At 45.7% G+C, this 20,760-nt stretch overlaps 1 protein-coding gene across 5 annotated transcripts in view; it reads left to right on the top strand.

Moving 5' to 3' along the window:
- Positions 1-20,760, top strand: part of LOC145352783 (alpha-(1,6)-fucosyltransferase) — a 565,169-nt gene that overhangs the window by 88,898 nt on the left and 455,511 nt on the right. The gene's annotated exons all lie outside the window — the stretch shown is intronic.

The raw sequence follows: 20,760 nt of genomic DNA on the forward strand, positions 1-20,760 counted from the left end.
ATTCTGTCTGTGGACTGCCATTAGCAGCCTTTCCCCTTGTTTTTCTGGCTATGACTCATTCCCTCCCCCTGCAATATAAATATCTCCCACTTTCTATGCCCTTTAGCTTTGACAAAGGGTCACCTGGACTCGAAACATCAGATTTTTTTTCGTCATAGATGCTGCCAGACCTGCTGAGATTTTCCAGCATTTTCTCTCTTAGTTTCAGATTCCAGCATCTGCAGTAATTTGCTTTTAGCCAATGAATTTGAGAGTGTAGTTAATATGGCAAAGGGCTGAGACAATGTCATGGAGAACATAAACACCCACTCTGCAAGTGTGTTAAACTTAAGTGAACATTATAGATAAGTGTGCCGTGGGGACACTTTTAGGAAGGAGAATACGGATGCTATCATGTCCTTAGGAAGTAAGTATCTTATTGAGGTAAAGCAGCCTGTAACATCTCTTCAATAAACTTAGCAGGCACTAAAAAAGTGGAAGGTGGCTCTGTAGTGGTATTATTGCTGAGCTAATCACTCAGAGACCCAGGATAATGCTCGGGAGGGTTCGAATCTCAGGAGATGGTGAAATTTGAAAGGTGGAATTAAAAAAGTCTAATAATGACCATGTAACCATTGTCAATTGTCAGAAAACCCATCCGCTTTACTAATGTTACTGTCTAGGATAGAAACCCAGGCTAAGGACACAAGTTCAAATCCCACCTCAGCAGCTGGTGAAATTTAAATCCAATGGTAATGGCAAAAACCCATCCGGTTCACGAATATCCTTTAGGGAAGGAATTCTGCCGTCCTTACTCGGTCTGGCCCACCTGTGACTCCAGAGCCACAACAATGTGGTTGACTCTTCAATGCCCCATTAGGGATGGGCAATAAATGCTGGCCCGCCCAGCGAGGCCCACATCCCGTTGATGAATGAATGGTCCTGGTCAGCCACACCTCAAAAGGCAACAGCAGACCATGTCTGTATGTTGCCAGACATAATCGCTCAGCGATTCAATGGAAGTCCAAGGTTGCTGATGGCTTCTAAGAGCCTGGTACCTCATGAAAGAGGAATGAGTTACAGACTGATTCCAAGCTAAGACTAACCTTCATCTTCAGCACTGTGGTTGGTATCTCCAGGACCTGAGGCCGGTATCTCGGGCCTCCCGCGCATGCGCCAGCTGGGAAAGGGCACAGTGGTTAGCACTGCCGGCTGTCAGTGCCAGGGACCCGGGTTCAATTCCCGGCTTGGGTCACTGTCTGTGTGGAGTTTGCACATCCTCCCCGTGCCTGCGTGGGTTTCCTCCCGCAGTACTGAATTGGCCATGCTAAATTATCCCTCAGTGTACCCGAACAGGTGCCAGAGTGTGGCGACTAGGGGATTTTTACAGTAACTTCATTGCAGTATCAGTGTAAGCCTACTTGTGACACTAATAAATAAACTCTAATTTAAAAAACCTTGTTTTTAAACAAAAACGTGCCGTTTAGATTTTTAACTTTGATCAGGCCCAAACACGTTGACCAACGGGACTTGGAGTTGAAGACACAGGTCCCACGCGCCCACGCAAAAAGTGAAAACTCAAAGGGCACAAAAATCCCGGGAGAAGTGAGAGAGGGAAAAATTAAAATAATGGGGGAGAGACACAGGGAGAGGTTAAAATAATGTGGGAGAAAGACGGAGAGGTTAAAATAATGGGACAGAGACAGGGGAGGTTAAAATAAAGTGGGAGAGAGAGAGAGAGACAAGGAGAGGTTAAGTAAACACAGATGAGAGGATAGCGAGAAGTTAAAAATAAAGTTCCCAGCAAGGGAGGAAAACAGATATTAGGAAATGTATCTCAATTTTTTTTTGCATAATACACAGATGTGCCAAGACACAGAAGGTTAGGATAAGGATGTATCCTTGGCTTCTCGCTCCTCTGGCTATCTTCCATCTATGCTGATCCCTGCCAGCATCAGTCAAAGACCTGGAACAAGTTTTAGAATGTACTTTAATGACAATTGGGTCTAACTGTCCACCAACTCTTTCAACTTCTCCATTATCCCTTTGTTGTCTTTTTTGATTTGATTTATTGGGTCACATATATTAGTATATAATGAAAAGTATTGTTTCTTGTGCGCGATACAGACAAAGCATACCGTTCATAGAGAAGGAAAGGAGAGAGAGTGCAGAATGTAGTGTTACAGTCATTGTCAGGGTGTAGAGAAAGATCAACTTAATGCGAGGTAAGTCCATTCAAAAGTCTGATGGCAGCAGGGAAGAAGATGTTCTTGAGTCCCAGAGTGCTTTGTCCAACACCCTGTCACCAACAAATTGAAATTTCCCCAAGTTAAACATTGGCAAGACCAAAGTTATTGGCTGGAATTCTCTGGCCGTTCATGCTTTGCTGCTGTGGGCAGAGAGGGTGGGGAATTTGGGCGCTCAGCTGAATCACCGTTCACTATAGCGGGACTGGAGAATCTCACCTGCGAGAACGTCTGGAGAATCCTTCCCATTCTCCATAGTGGTTCATACCGTTATCTGCCAGGGATCCAGATTCAATTCTGGCCTTGAGTCACTGTCTGTGTGGAGTTTGCATGTTCTCCCCATGTCTACATGAGTTTCCTCCCACAGTCCGAAAGATGTGCGGGTTAGGTGGATTGGCCATGCTAAATTGTCCCTTAATTCCCAATGGGGGTTAGTTGGGTAAATACCTGGGCTTACGGGGATAGGGCTTTGGTAGGATGCTCTTTCGAAGAATATGTGCAGACCTGATGGGCTGAATGGTCTCCTTCTGCACTTAGTGATTCTGTGATTGTCTTTTATTACACCTTCCAGTCTCTGCCTCGGACTGAATTAGCCCCCGTATCAGCGTACCGCACCCTTGAACTCAGAAACAGTGGCACAGTGGTTAGCACTGCTGCCTCACAGAGCCAGGGACCTGGCTTCGATTCCTGCTTTGGTCACTGACTGTGTGGAGTTTGCATGTTCTACTCGTGTCTCCATGGGTTTCTTCCGGGTGCTCCGGTTTCCTCCCACTGTGTAAAAATGCATAGGTTAGATGGATTGGGCATTCTAAATTGCCCCTTCATGTCGGAGGAGTAGCAAGGTAAATGCATAGGGTCATGGGAATAGAACCTGGATGGGACTGATTTGATTTATTATTGTTATATGTATTGCGATACAGTGAAAAGTATTGTTTCTTGCACGCGATACAGACAAAGCATACTGTGCGTAGAGAAAGAAAGGAGAGAGTGCAGAATGCAGTGTTTTACAGTCATAGCTAGGGTGTAGAGAAAGATCTACTTAATGTGAGATAGGTCCATTCAAAAGTCAGATGGCAGCATGGAAGAAGCTGTTCTTGAGTCAGTTGGTGCGTGTCCTTAGGCTCGATGGACTGAATGGCCTCCTGCACTGCAGGGATTCTATGATTGTTGTCTTCACCCCTTCCAGTCTCTATCTCAGACTGGACCAGCCCGCGTATCGCCGTGTCGCAACTTTGGACTCAGCACCAGGTCAACTGTTAAATGAGGGCCAGGCACTTCTCCTACCGAGACACTGCAGGAAGGTGTGCTCAGGTTAGGAGAACAGAACTATCTCTAAAGGCCAAAGTAATGAAAGTACGGCCAAGCCTGCAAATAATGAGGAGGGGAGTTACTCAAGTGAGTTACTGTTAGCTTGGCTTTTTCACTGCTTAATCACTATCATTATAAATGGGACAGAAACAAGTTGTGCTGCGTAAAGGAGACTGAAAGGTGGAAATGTTGAGTCTTTGCAGCTCGTGTAATGAAATCAGATCACTGTCGCGAGCGGATTGTTCTCTAATTAGGTATTCTGGGAGATAAATTATTATCCCAGCTGGAAGAATATAATCAACTTCTACCCGCAAAAGATAAGCCAGTCATTGGGAATCTAATTGGTTCAGCAATTATTATATGCTCTGTTCAATTATTCCAGATATAACAAGTTTATTAACATCAGGGGCAGGACCTGAGGTGTAGTTGTCCAGCCAGCATTTTAACGCTGGGGACTTTGCTGTGTCAGTCATGTGGAATTAGCTGTGATTTTCCAATATTTACCGGCGAGTTTGTAGAGTAAGAACATAAGAGCATAAGAAATAGGAGCAGGAGTAGGCCATCTAGCCCTACTAATTGCTGACCGCGAACGTGAAGCCAACTTTAGCTCCCGGCTATTGAGCAGGATTCTGGGAACACGGCAGACACCGGGGAGGGGTGGGGGGGGAGGTGCAAACTCCACACGGACAGTCACCCGAGCTGGGAATCGAACCCAGGTCCCTGTGCTGCCCCCGTCCTATGCCCACTAATTACGTCCATAGCTACCAACAGAGTTCCACATAACCATAACTGAGGGATCCTGGGTGAAGTTACATTTTTTTCTTACAGCGATAAGAAATAGTGCTTTAGTGGCAGATCTTAGGGTTCAAAATGCAGGTTAATTTGTGCCTTGTTTGTGCCCTGGTGTTCTTCCAGTAATGTGACTGAGGAAGAGTATCAGTGGCGGTACAACGGTTAACACCATCCCATTGCCAAACGAGCTTATAGATGTGTCAGTCTCTCTGGGGTTCATTTCCTTTCTCAGTTTTCAAAATAAAGCCTTATATTTAAGTTGTGTTTTTCACAACCCGCTGGTCATCTCAAAACACTCGCGTCAGTGGATTGGGAAATTATTGGGGAAAGGTCTGACGCAGTGAGTTAATCTCTGCGTGGGTGTATCAGGGGTAGTCAGAGGGAGGCCTGCCAAAGAAACTTGTTAGAATTTTTCGAAAAAGTGATTGTGTGTGTGTGTGTGTGTGTGTGTGTGTGTGTGTGTGTGTGTGTGTGTGTGTGTGTGTGTGTGTGTGTGTGTGTGTTTGTGTGTGTGTGGAGGAGGGAGGTGCAGTCGATGTAGTTTATGTAGGTTTTAGCAAGACCTTTGACAAGGTCCTACATGGTTCTGAAGCACTTGGAATTGAGGCAAACTTGGTGAGCATAATTAAGGAACCAACAGAGAGTATGTAAGGGGTGCATGGGGTCCTTTAATTATGCTGGCTACTTTCCCACTCCCTTGGAAAAGCAGCGAGTGTGACCCCACGCACCCCATATATACTCTCTCCCAGTCTTTCTTCTGTTGGAAAGTCTGAGGTCACGTACCAACCGACTCGAGAACCGCTTTTCCCCGCTGCTGTCAAACTTTTGAATGGATCCACCTCGGACAAAGTTGATCTTTCGCTGCACCCTAGCTATGACTGTAACACGACATTCTGCACTCTCTCGCTTCCTTCTGTATGAATGGTGTGTTTTGTCTGTATAGTGTGCAAGAAACAGTACTTTTCACTGTATATTAATACATGTGGCAATAATAAATCAAAGATGGATCCAAAACTGGCTGAGTGATAGGACACAAAATGTGGTGGTAGATGGCTGTTTGAGTGGGATGTGGGCATCACTGGCTGGGCCACCCCCCCCCCCCCCCCGCCCCCCATCTTCACAGATGCTGCCAAACTTGTTGAGTTTAAGCAGTATTTTCTGTTCCTTTTATATAAATAATCAACCATTGCTCCTTTTCACCATTCACTTCTAATTTGCTGAGGTTTAACGTGCTGCGATTTACCCCTTTAAATTCAGGATCATTGCGCGGTTTGTCTGCCGTGGGATTATCTGATTGGTTGCTTTGTTTGATGTTGACCTATTGAGGCTTTTCGAAACACGTTTTGTTTTTTAAAAGTTGCTTCTGTTTTCACTGTCTGGTGCTTGCTGTTGGCCTTGGGCGCCATCTTGGTGTCCTCAAACTGCTGGGGAATGTAGGCAGCCCTCGCTCCGAGCGTTCGTCCCTCGACTCTCCCTGCAGTCTTGGACTGGTACCGCTGGTGGAGTGGGAGGGAATCTTGGCTGTCGTTCTTCTCCAACGCAGCGCAGCTAATTTCCCGCTGCCGCGTTTCTGAGCGAACTACTTTTGTGCTGGGCAACGTGGGCCTCTGCACCTACCTTCCACCAGCTACAGACGGCCATAAAGGTCCGCTTGTCCCTGTTACGTTTTTTTTCTTTGCGTTGCCGCAGACAAGAGGATGTTTTGTTCCCTGGATTAACCAGAGCAGCTTGGATGCATCAGGGGAGGAGTGGGGGTGTGGTGGTCGGGGGAAGGCTGGTTGGAGTTACAATGGTCTGAAACATGGGCAAGTGGTGCAGCAAGAAGTTGCCTGCGTGATGCTCGGGTCTCCTGGCAACCGAGCCTTAGTAATGCAAATGAAGTTGAGTTTCTCAAATTCCTCGCCGTGACACTTCTGGTTGACGTGACTTATTTTCTCAGCCAAAATTCTGGAGCGGGATTACGGCCTAGTGTGACGTGAACTTCAATCCTGCAAGCGATGAGTATCGATCGTCATTAAATGGTACATCGACCGCAACAGCATTGAAAACACAATCTCTCACTTGTGCTTTTTGACTTTGATGAAACTGTTGGGTGTCTCTTTTAATTGATTTAATTTAGGGATATCAGTGGTAAATTTCCTGCAGGCCCCTTCACAGAACAGCAGGCACTCTCTGTTTCTATATGCATACCTGACGAAGGGGCAGCGTTCCGAAAGCTCGTGCTACCGAATAAACTTTAACCTGGTGGTGTGAGACTACTTACTGTATATATGCATGTTCGTGTATATATTATACCATATATTAAGTTGAACTTTCTTTACACCCTAGCTGTAATTGATTTGGCACAGCGGTTAGCACTGCTGCCTCACAACGCCAGGGACCTGGGTTTGATTCCCAGCTGGGATCACTGTCTGTATGGAGTTTGCATGTTCTCCCCGTGCCTGCGTGGGTTTCCTCCGGTTTCCTGCCACAGTGCGAAAGATGTGTGTGTTAGGTGGATTGATCATGCTAAATTGCCTGCTAGTGTGGGGGACTAGCTAGAGTAAGTGCGTAGGGTTGTGGGCGCAGGGCCTAGATGGGATTGTGGTCAGTGCAGACTTGATGGGCTGAATGGCTTCCTTCTGCACTGTAGGATTCTATAATGCTATGTAAACACTAAATTCTGCACCGTCTGCTTGCCTTCTCTGCTATATACTCTATGAATGGCATGCTTTGTCTGTATAGTGCTCAAGCAGCAATACTTTTCACTGTCTCCCAATACATGGGACAACAATAAATGTTTATTAACGCAATGTGGAAAGTTCAGAAGCATATTGGAGTTGGCCGTTTTGTGTACATTATGAGGGACATGGACAGAATGGATAGGGAGCAACTGTTTCCCTTAATTGAAGGGTCAGTTACCAGGGGATATAGGTGCAAGGTGAGGGGCAGGTTTATGGGGGATGTGATGAAAAACCTTTTTACTCAAAGGGTGATGACAGTCTGGAATACACTGCCTGGGAGAGTGGTGGGGGCAGGATGCTTTGCATCCTTTTGAAAAGTACCTGGATGAGCACTTGGCAGGCCATAATATCGAGGGCTGTGGGCCAAGTGCCAGTAAAGGGTAGCACAGTGGTTAGCATTGCTACCTCACAGCACTAGGGTTCAATTCCGGCTTGGGTCATTGTCTGTGTGGAGTTTGCACATTCTCCTGTGTCTATGTGGGTTTCCTCCGGGTGCTCCAGTTTCCTCCCGCAGTCCAAACGTGCAGGTTTGGGAATTGGCCGTGCTAAATTATCCCTTAGTGTCACATGATATGTAGTCAGCGAGATTAGCCATGGTAAATTTGTGTGGTTATGGAGACAGGGTGGGGCAGAGGGCCAGGGTAAGATACTCCATCAGAGAGTCATTGCAGACTCAATGAGCCAAATGGATTCCATGACACTAAATGGGATTAGATGGGAGGTCAGCTGTTTGTTTCTTGTTGATATCAACTCAATGGGCCGAATGGCCTCTTCTACACTCTGTGATTCTGTTGGAAACATAGAAACTAGAAGCAGGAGTAGGCCATTCAGCCCTTTGAGCCTGCTGTGCCATTCATTTTGATCATGGCTGCTCATTGAATTCAATATCCTGATCCCTGTGACTAGTTGGGTCCACTGTTGTTTGTCATCTATATCAATGATCTGGATGATAATGTGGTAAATTGGATCAGCAAATTTGCTGATGATACAAAGATTGGAGGTGTAGCGGACAGTGAGGAAGGTTTTCAAAGCTCGCAGAGGGATTTGAACCAGCTAGAAAAATGGACTGAACAATGGCAGATGGAGTTTAATGCAGTCATGTGTGAGGTATTGCACTTTGGAAAGACAAACCAAGGTAAAACATACAAGGTAAATGGTAGAACACTGAAGAGTGCAGTTGAACTGAGGGATCTGGGAATGCAGATACATAATTCCCTAAAAGTGGCATCACAGGTAGATAGGGTCGTAAAGAGTGTTTTTGGAACATTGGCCTTTATAAATCAAAGTATTGAGTATAAGAGTTGGAATGTTATGGTGAGCTTGTATAAGACATCGGAGAGGCCAAATTTAGAGTATTGTATGTAGTTTTTGTCACCTAATTACAGGAAGGATGTTAATAAGGTTGAAAGAGTGCAGAGAAGGTTTACAAGAATGTTGCTGGGACTTGAGAAACTGAGTTACAGAGAAAGGTTGAATAGATTAGGACTTTATCAAATCTCCCCTCATTCTTCTACGCACCAGGGAATAGAGGTGTATAAAATTATGATGGGTATAGATAGAGTGAATGCAAGCAGGCTTTTTCCACTGAGGCTAGGGGAGAAAAAAACTGAAGGACGTGGGTTAAGGGTGAAGGGGGAAAAGTTCAAAGGGAATATTGGGGGGGCTTCTTCACAATGAGAGTGGTGGGAGTGTGGAATGAGCTGCCAGATGAAGTGGTGAAAACAGGCTCGCTTTTAAGAAAATCTTGCACAGTACATGGATGAGAGGGATATGGTCCAGGTGCAGGTCAGTGGAACTAGGTAGAAAAATGGTTCAGCACAGCCAAGAAGGGCCGGAAGGCCTGTTTCTGTGCTATAATGTTCTATGGTTTTATACTGCATTTCCATTCGGAACCCTACTAGTCACTGACTGCCAATCAGAAAAAGATCCATTTATGCCAACTCTTTGCCTCCTACCTGCTAACCAGCTTTCTACTCCTCTCGAGACATTACCTGTAATCCCACGTGCTTTAACTTTACATCGTTATGTGAGATCTTGTCAAAAGCCTTCTGAAAGTCTAAATAAACCACATCCGCTGGCTCTCCTCAGTCAACTCTACTAGTTAACTCCTCAAAGCTTTCCAATAGATCTGTGCAGCGTGATTTCCTTTCTGTAAAGCCATGCTGACTTTGTCTGATTATCCCGCTGCTTTCCAAATGCCGAGTTATGAAATCCTTATAATGGACTCTAGCAACTTCCCCAGTACCGACATTAGGCTCGCTGGTCTATAGTTCCCTGTTTTCTCTCAACCTCCCTTTTTGAATAGCGGGCTTACATTAGCTACCCTCCAATCTGTAGGAACTACTCCAGAAAATGACCAACAATGGTTCTACTATTCCCAGGGCCACTCCCTTAAGTATTTTGGGATGAAGATTGTCAGGACCTGGAGATTAATAGGATCAAAAATGCTATAATTGGCCGCAGCACCTTTGAATGTGATGTGTACAGCTGGGCTGACAGCCAAATGCTAACATATTCAGCTGTATCTCCATTCTTAAATGTTGAGCTCTGACCCCACTGGATGTATTTTTCAAATCTTTTTTTCGATGGCCGTTTTGCCTATTTACACTCGGTGTGATGGTGGAGCACGTGGACGGGGAAGGTACATTCGCCTGTGCAAAGTTCCCGATCTCCCAGGAGTGACAGTAGCGGCGTCTTGTTCAAAGTGTGAAGGTTGCGTCGCTCCTATTCGAAAAAAGCGCACGGGTTCTGGCTTCTCATATTCTGTGCTGCGTGTACTAAAACTTAGTATTCCATTAGAGCTCTGTGCAGCCTGAGGCACTGCCTTTAGTGTATTTCCCAAATCTCTTTAATCTTCCGCAGCATTGGGCTTACTTCCGTTAACTGCTCTTTTTTTTAAGAACCAAAATGTATTACTTTGTACTTGCTTCCACTGAATCCCGTGGGTGGAATTTTACAGCCCTTCCCATTGTGGGAAGGGACATAGCTGTAAAGAGGTGCACGTTAGACGGATTGGCCATGCTAAATTGCCTCTTAGTGCCGGAGGGATCATTAGGGTAAATATGTGGGGTTACGGGGATAGGTCCTGGGTGTCACTGCAGGCTCGATGGGCCAAATGGCCACCTTCTGCACTGTAGGGATTCTGTGGTGAGATTTTCCAAAGTCAGTAGACTTTTGAGCAGCTCGCCATGTGTTCAGCCAGGAAAATGCGCCCCATGCTATGTTTTAACTCATTATCGATAATCCTTTGCTACATCTCTTAGCTTTCCCAAGAATTTTTAGTTTGGTGCCGTCTGCAAGCGTGGAAAATGCCCCTAACTTCTGATGTGTGTTTTCGGTCTTAACCAGTTTGTTTTAAAACAAGGCTGATGTGCAGATGCTGGTGTTGGACTGAGGTAAACACAGTAAGAAATCTCACAACACCAGGTTAAAGTCCAACAAGTTCATTTGGTAGTAAACATCACCAGCTTTCGGGGCACTGCTCCTTAGTCACTTGACTTCGTATTCTGTTAAAACAAGGGCTACCATTCTTGACCTAGTTATGGGAACAAGTGTAGGCCATTCAACCAGCTCCGCCATTCAATATGATCATGGTTAATTAAAGACTTCAATGCCTTTTACACCCACTATCCCTTTCACTCTTATTGCGAATCAGAAAACTATCAATCTCTATCTTAAACATACTCAGGTGAGCTTCCACAGCCCTCTGGGGTGGATTATTCCAAAGACTCACAATCCTCTATGTAAAAAAGTTTCTCCTGCTCTCAGTCCTAAGTTGCTTCCCCTTATTTTGAAATTTTGCCCCTTGGTTCTAGACTCCCCGACCAAGGGAAGCATCTTTAATGCCAAGCTCCTAATCTTCTCTAGTAATTTCCAGTGTGGCACCTTGTCCAAGTCTTTTCCACAAATCTTTGTCCGCTCCAGACCTTCTGCCGTTCCCCTATCTGCCTTTTTCTGGCATCTCTTTCCCTGGAACCTTGAACAGCATGGTGGCACAGTGGTTAGCGCTGCTGCCTCACAGCGCCAGGGTCCCGGGTTCAATCCCGGCTTGTGCCACTGTGTGTGCGCAGAGTCTGCATGCTCTCCCCATGCCTGCGTGGGTTTCCTCCCACAATCCAAAGATGTGCAGGTTAGGTGGACTAGCCATGCTAAATTGTCCCTTTCGTGTCGGTGGGAGTAGCTAGGGTAAATATATGGGGGTGTGGGGATTGGCCGAGGTGGGGTTGTGGTCGGTACAGCCTCGATGGGCTGAATGGCCTCCTTCTGCACTGTAGGAATTCTGCGATTTTCCTCTTTTTGTTTCACCCTGTATCTTGCTACGTGCAAATTTCTTTCTTAATTTGAGATACTCCAATTTTCCTCACCTACAGGTATTAAACTAACCAGCTGGTAATCACCTGCACTCTAATAGACTGGTTACTGATGTGATCTGATGTATATGTACCTTTTTAAGAGAGCGCATGTTAAACTGCAGAATATAGAATCCAATGATTTAGATAGAAGACAGCAGCAGAGCTATAGGTTAGAACTATATACATACTCTCTCAGGTATATAGTGTTACCTTCATATAAGTAACCCATATTATTGTTTTATCAATCTTTGTTGTACCATTGGTATGTTTGGAATAGAAGAATGCAACAGAGTACATTGGTGGCATTTACTGACATGCGTTCATACACAGTACAACCTAGAGCTGCTAAACTTTCCTGGAATCACTTCATATCCACACATTGGACATATCCCATCAGATCGTGTGTGCTGAGATGTTCTTGAGTCAGACTCATTTATTTAAAATTTTTGATTTGATTTATCATTGTCACATGTATTAGCATGAAGAGAAAGTATTGTTTCTTCCGTGCTATATAGCCAATGCATAGCTTTCGTAGAGAAGGAAAGGAGAGAGCGCAGAACATAGGGTTACAGTCATAGCGAGGGTGTAGAGAAAGATCAACTTAGTGCGAGGTAAATCCATTCAAAAGTCTGACAGCAGAAGGGAAGAAGCTGCTCTTGAGTCGGTTGGTATGTGACCTCAGACTTTTGTATCTTTTTCTCGATGGAAGAGAGAATGTCTGGGGTGGGCAGGGGTCCTTAATTATGCCGGCTGCTTTTCCAAGCAAGTATAGACAGAGTCAATGGATGTGAGGCTGGTTTGAATGATGGACTGGGCTACATTCTTGACCCTTTGTAGTTCCTTGCGGTCTTGGGCAGGGCAGGAGCCCATACCAAGCTGTGATACAACCGGAAAGAATGCTTTCTATGGTGCATCTGTAAAAATTGGTGAGGGTCTTGATGAACGTTCCAAATTTCCTTGTCCTCCTGAGAAAGTAGGTGGGCTTCTTTAACTATTGTGTTTCCCAATAATCAGCTGTTTTCTGATGCTGTCTTTATTTGGGAATTGGTTCAGCTCAGTTGGCTGGAGGACTAGTCTGCGATGCAGAGTGGCACGGGTTCAGTTCCCATGCTGGATGATGTTATTCATCAAGGCCCAGCCTTCTCAACCTTGCCTCTTGCCTGAGGTGTGATGACCCTTAGGTTAAATCACCACCGGCCAGCTCTCCCCCTCAGAGGGGAAAAGAGTCTACGGTCACCTGCGACCCTGACAACTTTACCTTTTGAAAACTGATGCGAGGAGCTCAGCAAATATTACCTTTGGTTTATTCTCTCGTTCACCTTCACTTCCTTCATTATTATTCTTACCGGCTTCTTCGACCCTCAGTTCAGTCCTGACCTCTCCCTTTATCTGTCCTCAAACTGCTTGTGGTTAATGGAATTTGTTTATCTGCACATTTGTAATCTCGTCTTTCCTGAGGGGGAAAAAAAAACATCCCACGTGACAATCGTTCTTTCCACCCGGTGTCGTACCTCACGCTATTGAGAAGTCAGCCCTGGTTCAGTGTTACCGCTCAGTTTCTGTGCCGATATCTCCTTTCTTTAGTCATTGAAAACACTGCTAATCTCGGCTCTCGCTGAAACAGGCATTCCTATTTCTGCTGGTACTAATTAATCCTGGAACTGATACTCGGGACTTTAAAAAAAAAACCATCCATAAATGCCAAGGATCTCATCAAGCTGAGAATACTCCTTGAGGAGGGGATTAGAGCTTCCGTACCTATGTGTCATCAACTTTTATTATCTTACTCGTCACTTTTCTGAGTAAAGTTGCAGAACATGGCCATTTTAACAGTCCCTAATGTCTTTTGCCGTAGCTGCCTATCTCTCTGTCTCTCTTCCAAGTTACTTTGCTTCCCTCCACCCTTTTATTCAGCATTACATAAGAACATAAGAACATAAGAAATAGGAGCAGGAGTAGGCCATCTAGCCCTTCGAGCCTGCCCCGCCATTCAATAAGATCATGGCTGATCTGTCGTGGCTCAGTTCCACTTTCCCGCCCTCTCCCCATAACCCTTAATCCCCTCTCTTATCAAAAACCCATCAACCCACTTCTTAAAAATATTTAGCGAGGCAGCCTCCACCACTTCAACGGGCAGAGAATTCCAGAGATTCACCACCCTTTGAGTGAAGAAGTTCCTCCTCAACTCTGTTCTAAACCGCCTCCCCTTTATCTTGAGGCTGTGCCCCCTAGTCCTACTGTCTTTTTTGAGCGGGAAGAGTCTCTCCACCTCTATCCTATCCATCCCATTCATCATCTTATACGTCTCAATGAGATCTCCCCTCATTCTTCTAAACTCTAACGAGTACAAGCCTAGTTTATTCAGCCTCTCCTCATAGCTCAATCCCCTCAACTCCGGTATCAGCCTTCCCTTTGCCCTCTTCTGTTGGGTGTTATGGTGCCTCACTGCTGCCTTGCAGCGTTTGATTCCTAGCTTGGTTCACTCCACAGACTTCCAACAGTGCGTAAGGAGGCCATTCGGTCCGTTAACAACAACAATCCCACTTAGGCTGCAATCCCACATTTGCCCCTCTAACCTATCCATCCTGGGACACTAAGGAGCAATTTAGCATGGCCTATCCGCCTAACCCGCACATCTTTGGACTGTGGAAGGAAACCCATGCAGACGTGGGGAGAATGTGCAAACTCCACGCAGACAACAACCCAAGTCGGGAATCGAACCCAGGTCCCTGGTGCTGTGAGGCAGCCGCGCTAACCACTGTGCCACCCTGATGCCTTTAACTGTCTGCATACTCTCCCCAAGTCTGCATGGGTTTCCTCCGAGTGCTTCAGTTTCCTCCCAGAGTCCAAACGATTCGCTGGTTGCTTTCTTTGAGAGGTGCTATGTCAATGCTGCTTATGTTGGAACATTCAATGACACCTTCCATCGCTTTACTAATGATTGAGAATAGACTGATGGATTGTAATTGGTTGGACTATTGCTCCCAGACATTTTTTCATATTGTCTGGTAGATCGCTGTGTTGTAACTTGGGGTGGGGACCCTGCTACCTCTGGAGAAAGTCTTCAGTGCTGTACTATAACCCCATCAACTGCAAAAAGAATATATAATTCCAGCTTGATGATTTGAAAACAAATAGTCAAGCCTTTTAGATTCAAAAGCATAACACATTAGTAAATTCAATTTTTTAAAAAGTTAATTTATTGGTATCACGAGTAGGTTTACATTAACACTGCAATGAAGTTACTGTGAAAATCCCCTAGTTGCCACACTCCGGCTCTTGTTCGGGTACACGGAGGGAGAATTTGGCATGACCAATTCACCTAACCTGCACATCTTTGGACTGTGGGAGGAAACCCACACAGACACGGGGAGAATGTGCAGACTCTGCACAGACAGTGACCCAAGCTGGGAATCGAACCTTGGGGCTAACTAGGGTGCCGCCATCAACCGATGATTGAGATGTGAGTGCAGCACCAATTACTCTATCGTAAAACGATTGATGTGTTATCAATAACAGACCCTGTCACTGCCTCTCTGAAACCGTTGAGCAAGGCTGTTGCGTTTGAGTGGAAAATTTCGCCAGATATGCTTAAGCTTGCACTCTGTCTGAATGATGTCTCGTTATTGCCAGACCCGTTACGTAACGGTGAGGGAATCCTGCCTTGTGTATTAGACTTGACGTTTGTGCTTCTTGTTCTTTGTCTTCCTATCTTGCTTGAGGAATAACCATGATATTGATCAGGCTTTCTCCCTCGTGCTGCGACAGATCGATGTGGGAATGTTGCCTCAACAGCCGAAGTGAGGTCTTTTTAACACCACAGAACGGACGTGTCTTGCAATTGAAATCCTACAATATTAATCAATCGGCTGTACGTGGGGGTATTGTTGTGCCTGCTTGTACCATTAAAAAGATTTTGCGTGGGTGTTTCTCTATATTTCTGCTGTGTCTCGCACATCAACAGACCTGTGGGCGGCACGGTGGCACAGTGGTTGGCACTGCTGCCTCACAGCGCCAGGGACCCGGGTTTAGTTTTGGCCTTGGGTCACTGTCTGTGTGGAGTTTGCACGTTCTCCCCGTGTCTGCGTGGGTTTCCTCGGGGTGCTCCGGTTTCCTCCCACAGTCCAAGTGATGTGCAAGTTAGGTGGATTGGCCAGGCTAAATTGCCCCTTAGTTATGGGGGGGATTAGCATGGTAAATATGTAAGGTTACAGGAATGGAGTGGGGTTGTTGCCAGTGCAGCCTTGATGGGCCAAATGGCCTCCTTCTGTACTTGAGGGATTCTATGATTCCATCTCACTTGGTCAGAAACCAGTATTGCATTTGGCGAAGGAAGTGAAATCTCACTGATGTCAAACATAAAATAAATTTGAAATTGCCAGTAACAAAACCTATGAGTGGGCTGTTCGGCCTTGGAGTCTGCTCTGCCATTCAATTTGATAATAGCTGACCATGATCCTGCCCCCCCACCTCCCTCTCCTATGACAACACTAGTTAAGAAAGCCCACCAATGCCTTTACTTTCTTAGGACACTAAGGAAATTTGGCAAAACTCTCTCACCAACTTTTACAGATGCACCATAGAAAGCATTCTTTCTAGTTGTATCACAGCTTGGTATGGGCTCCTGCTCTGCCCAAGACCACAAGGAACTACAAAATGTTGTGAAGGTAGCTCAATCCATCGCACAAACCAGCCTCCCATCCATTGACTCTGTCTACACTTCCCGCTGCCTTGGAAAAGCAGCCAGCATAATTAAGATCCCACGCACCCCAGACATTCTCCCTTCCACCTTCTTCCATTGGGAAAAAGATACAAAAGTCTGAGGTCCCGTACCAACCGACTCAAGAACAACTTCTTCCCTGCTGCTGTCAGACTTTTGAATGGATCTACCTTGCATTAAGTTGATCTTTCTCTGCACCCTCGCTATGACTGTAACACTGCATTCTGCACTCTCTCCTTTCCTTCTCTGAGTGGTTTGCTTTGTCTGTATTGTGTGCAAGATACAATATATACTGTATACTATTACATGTGAAAATAATAAATCAAATTCCTGATGTCTTTGCCCCTCCCCCCTCCCCCATATCCCTTGATCCATTGAACCCACATCTAATTACTACTTGTAATCACACAATGTTTTGGCTTTGACTACTTTCTGTGGTAGTGAATTCCACACATTCACTGTTCTCTGGGTGAAAAAAGTTCTCCTCACCTCAGTCCTGAAAGGTTTACCCCTTATCCTCCAAGTATGACCCTAAGTTCTGGGCTTCCTGCACCATTGGCAACCTTCTTTATGAATCTACCCTGTCTAACCCTGTTAGAATTTTTCAAGTTTTTCTCGGGCTCCTGGCTGCTGCCTGGCACCTTGTTCAACTGGTCATTCCTGTATGGACAAGGTTCAACTCTAGTTGGAATCAGTAGCTTAGTATACAGACCTACCAGTCGGTCTCATATACCAGGAACTTGCGTTGACAGTTCCCTCCTCGACTTAGAGACACCGAGACGAGTTTTCACTTGATCTTTATTGAGAGTATGGCCCGTGGGTTTAATTCCACCTAGGAGTTTATTTGCAATTGAAAGTAAACTTGAAGTGTCGGAATTTGTGAATTTTGGGCCTTCTGGTCGGTGGTATCTCGAGCCACTGAATTCTTTACAGAATTATTTTGGTAGGCTACAAATATTAAACTGCCCAATATCCTTCTCTGAGAACGCTTTCTTTTGACTTGTCAGCACTCATCACACTTGATTTTTTTTCTCCCTTTTTTTTAAAATCACAATCCATACAATATTCTGGTTGATCTTCCAGTGCTGCTGTGTTTGAATGCGTGATGCGTTGAACAGGAGATTCAGTTGCAACTTGGGCCTCATTAAGCTGTGTGGCAGTGCTGCTGAAAGCATTGCTTCCCCTGGCTGGCGAGGGGGGGCTTGCTTCCCTCCCTCCCTCTCTCTCTCTGACTCATGTCACAATTAGACTGGTGGCCCACGCATTTGACAGATCATTTTTCTCACCTGTCATCATCTATTTTCAACGCGGGGAGACACAGCAGCACAGTGGTTAGCACTGCTGTCTCACGGCACCAGGGATCCGGGTTCGATTCCTGGCTCAGGTCACTGTTTGTGCGGAGTCTGCACATTCTCCCCGTGTCTGCGTGGGTTTCCTCTCGCAATCTGAATGATGTGCTGGTTAGGTGCATTGGTCCGAACAGGCGCCAGAGTGCGGTGACTCGGGGATTTTCACAGTAACTTCATTGCGGTGTTAGCATAAGACTATTCGTGACACTAATAAGTGAACTTATCGTCATCTCTTTTGAACCCAAAGATGTGCAGGTTATGTGGATTGGGCATGCTAAATTGCTCCTTAGAATGCAAAGATGCCATAGGAACATAGAATCCATACGGTGCAGAAGGAGGCCATTCAGCCCATTGAGCCTGTACTGACAGCAGTCCCACCTAGGTCCTATCCCCATGACCCCACATATTACACTACTAATCTCTCTAACCTATGCATCCCGCGACACCAAGGGGAAATTTAGCATTGCCAATGCACCTAAGGTGTGTCAGTTAGGTGGATTGGCCATGCCTAAATTGCTCTTTATGGTCCAAAGAAATGTGTGTTAGTGGGGTAAATATGTGAGGTTACGGGGATAGGGCCTTGGTAGGAGCTCTGTTGGAGAGTCAGTGCAGTTTTGATGGGCCAGATGGCCTCCTCCTGCACTAGTGATGCTATGATTCTAACTGCTTGGAGAGACCAACAAAGGGACGGCGCTGGTCACTGCTGTCCTCGTTCAGACTTGCTCATTTTGTTGTAGGGAAACTGATCCCCGCAACAAAATGCCGAAATGCTTGTAATGATAAATTTTGGGGAGGTAAAAAGATTATTTTGAGCATTGCTGGTATCTCTCTCTCAACCTGCTCTGGAGCTTTACAATTGCTCTCTGAAAGTGGGAACAGATGGTTTGTCCGCTGGTGTTTGGCGCTGTGATAAAACGAACCTGGATGTTTTGCTGTGGGCTGCATTTGCTGTCTAAGGTCAGTGGTGCAGAACCTAACAATGTCACAGTAGGGGATGCTCCACACACAATGCCGGCTCCCAGGTTCTCCCACTAGCAACAAAGACGCAGCATACCTACAAATCAGGAGAGTTTTTCTTCAATGTAACATGACTGTTTTAACTCGGTGCCCCATGGTTTGAGCAGAGAATCTTGATTTGATTTTATTATTGTCACATGTATTAGTACACACTGAAAAGTATTGTTTCTTGTGTGCTGTACAGACAGTAATTTGGCATGGCCGATCCACCTAACCCGCACATCTTTCAAACCGGAGCACCCGAAGGAAACCCACGCAGACACTTGGAGAATGTGCAGATCCCACACAGACAGTGACCCAAGCCTGGAATCGAACCCGGGTCGCTGGCGCTGTGCTAACCGCTGTGCCAGCGTGCCACCTAGCTGGTGGTGGTGATGATGCTGGGAATCCAGAATGTGCGCTTGCCCTTGTTGAGGATAATTTGCTGCGGTGAGAGAATTGATGGCCTTGTGGTGTTATCACTGGACTATTAATCCAGAAACTCAGCTAATGTTCTGGGGACCCGGGTTCAAATCCCGCCACAGCAGATGGGGGAATTTGAATTCAATTAAAAATATCTGGAATTAAGAATCTACTGATGACCATGAAACCATTGTCGATTGACGGAAAAACCGATCTGGTTTACTAATGTCCTTTAGGGAAGGAAATCTGGTCTATATGTGACTCCAGAACCACAGTAGTTGACTCTCAACTGCCCTCTGAACCAGAGCAACTCAAAATTTATTCACTAGTGTCACAATTAGGATTATATTAACACTGCAATTAAGTTACTGTGAAAATCCCCCATTTCAGTGCCTGTTTGGGTACACTGAGGGAGAATTTAGCGTGGCCAATGCACCTAACCAGCATATCTTTTGGACTGACAGGGGAAACTGGAGCACCCGGAGGAAACCCACACAGATGTGGGGTGAATGTACAAACTCCACACAGACAGTGACCCAAGCTGGGAATCGAACCTGGATCCTGGTGCTGTGAGGCAGCAGTGCTAACCACCATGCCACCCTTAGGGATGGGTAATAAATGCTGGCCAGCCAGCGATGCCCATGTCTCACAAATGCATAAATTAAAAGAAGTAGAATCATTCTGAGTTTTTTTCCCCAGGTAAAAAAAAAACTTGCATTTATATAGCGCCTTATACCCTCACGGAATGCCCCAAAAACACTTTCCAGAGAAGAAAGGACTTCTGTAATGTTGGGGACACAGCAAGCTTCCAGAAACAGAGTGTGATCGCGTGTTTCTTGTTTTTGCGATGTGATTGAGGGATAGATGTTGGCCGGAGTATCAATAATTCTCCTCTTCAAAATATTGCCATGGCATCTTTTAAAATGGCCCTTGTAGGCAGACAGGGCCTTGGTTTCATGTCTCACCTGTCAGTGCAGCTCTCCCTCAGTGCTGTGTTGTAGTGCCTTGTTTAACCACGCAAACCAGCTTCCCGTCCATTGACTCTGTCTACACTTCCCGCTGCCTCGGAAGAGCAGCCAGAATAGTTAAAGACCCCACGCAGCCTGGGCATTCTCTCTTGCACCCTCTTCCATCAGGAGAGAGATACAAAAGTCTGAGGTCACGTACCAACCGACTCGAGGACAGCTTCTTCCTTGTTGCCATCAGACTCTTGAATGGACCTACCTTGCTCTGGGTTGATCTTTCTCTACACCCTAGCTATGACTGTAACACTACATTCTGCACTCTCCCTCCTTTCCTTCTCTATGAACGGTATGTTTTGTCTGTGTAGCGCGCAAGGAACAACACTCTTCACTGTATGTTAATACATGTGATAATAATAAATCAAATCAAAAGCCTGGGAATGGGAATTGACTCCAGAATCCTGTGACTCAAGAGATGGAAATCCTGCCAACTGAACCACAGCTGAGGCACACATCACGAGCCGAGCCTTTAACAGGGAGGACGCAACTCGGGGAATAAAGCAAATAGCCTTTTCTCTCTTCTAAAGATTTGTACAGACTCGGGGTTGCGTTGACCCTGTGTAACTGCAGTTACAAATGATTGCTCCAGCCTTTGTTGGTGCCCTTTTTAATGTTATGCCGTCTTTTCCCAAACACTCCTGTGTTTCCGTGACACTGCAATCGCTGTAGCAACGGGAGAAGCTAAAAATGATGACCCTGTCTGAGTTGATGTTAGCTATTCAAGCACTCTGCTTCAGGGCAGGAACGGATTCATCCCCAGCTTCCTGTGGGAGACTGTTGGAGATGTGTTCCTGCAGTGGTCCAATGATGAGTTCATGTTTTTTTTTTACAGGAAATAAATGAGGAGGAG

Source organism: Carcharhinus amblyrhynchos, chromosome 14, assembly GCF_965287045.1.
Source record: "Carcharhinus amblyrhynchos chromosome 14, sCarAmb.v2.hapA, whole genome shotgun sequence".
NCBI classification, from domain to species: domain Eukaryota; kingdom Metazoa; phylum Chordata; class Chondrichthyes; order Carcharhiniformes; family Carcharhinidae; genus Carcharhinus; species Carcharhinus amblyrhynchos.